The sequence below is a fragment of the Manis javanica genome, chromosome 2, assembly GCF_040802235.1.
Source record: "Manis javanica isolate MJ-LG chromosome 2, MJ_LKY, whole genome shotgun sequence".
Taxonomy (NCBI): domain Eukaryota; kingdom Metazoa; phylum Chordata; class Mammalia; order Pholidota; family Manidae; genus Manis; species Manis javanica.
Window position 1 is genome coordinate 139,494,202 of NC_133157.1, and position 1,284 is coordinate 139,495,485.

Consider the following 1,284-nt stretch of genomic DNA (forward strand, 5'->3'; position numbering starts at 1 on the left):
GTCGGGGAGGAGGCGGACGGCGGCTGGGGGCCGTCCGGGTGACAAGGGTAAGTCCCAGCGCACGGGACACTCAGCAGGCACGCTGCCTCCCCGACGAGCAGCTGACTCAGCCTGCTCTTCGGGGCCCTCGCGGACCCCGCGCCCTGGCCCCGCGTCGCTCTCCCTGCCGCCCAGGGCCTTGACCCCACTCCGCCCCGTCTGTGGGGTAAACAGCGGGCAACTTCACAGCCCGGACAGGAGGGAGCACCGGCAGGACCCGGACTGAGATGGGCGGGCGCCACACGGCCCAGCGGGAAGATGTGGAGCCCGCAGTCTCCGCCCCTACCCCTGCTTTAACCCCGTCGCACACCCTGCCCGGACCCGCCCCTTCCCAATCCCATCCCCAGGCCTCTACCCCCAGGACTCCGCCCCAGGCTGGCACCCACCTCCCGGCCCCCGCTCCCGCCCCCAGCCCTCCGCCCTCCGCCCTCCGCCCTCCGCCCCAGCCTTGTGCATCAGCTCCCGCCAGCACTGCCCTCCGCGGAGCACGCTCCTGCGCCCTCTGCCTGCTACACCGTGGAGTCTCCGCTGCGAGCGCTCCCGGAGAAGCGACCACGTTTGCCCGCCTGAGTCCCAGTCGGCTAGAATTTTAAAGATGAAGAACTGTCCAAACTTTTTGCTGATGCCAACAACAGAAAAACAGTAAGTGCACTTGTTCTGATTAAAATAAAGTGGGCATCTCTGATGAAACCGTGCTTCGTGTATTAATGTGATTTTCTCATTTCATTACCCACTTTATTGTTTTCCATTAAAGTATATAGAGAAATATTTAAATTGCTCACTAATCAACTGCTAATTATCTTCTCAGGTGTCAAGTGGCAAATAGGTGAAAGGTAAAGAAATAAACACTTCGGGTATTGTCCAATGTTAAATCACCCTGCAAAGAGAAATTGTCAATCACAAACCCTAGGAAAAAAAACAGCTTATTCAAATAGTTTTCTCTAGACTTGGTATTTCCAACCTGCCAGGAAATGTGGTGTTAAGTCCGGGAAGAGGAAATCCCGGGGCAAAATACCTCCAAAAACCGAAATTAGTCAAAGGGAGAAATAAAGTTTAAAACCCGTTTGTTGCTTACAAACTGCAGTCCGGGGCAGTCTCTTTCCTGCTCCAGCAGAAGCAAAACCGGCCCTCCCCTCACCTCTCAGGTACTGATAAGCCCTCTGTTGCCCAGGTAATTACCCATTGATATGGAGATGACCTCTCTCCCAGGCCCCTGAGGAATAATGCAAATGCACTAAAGCCATA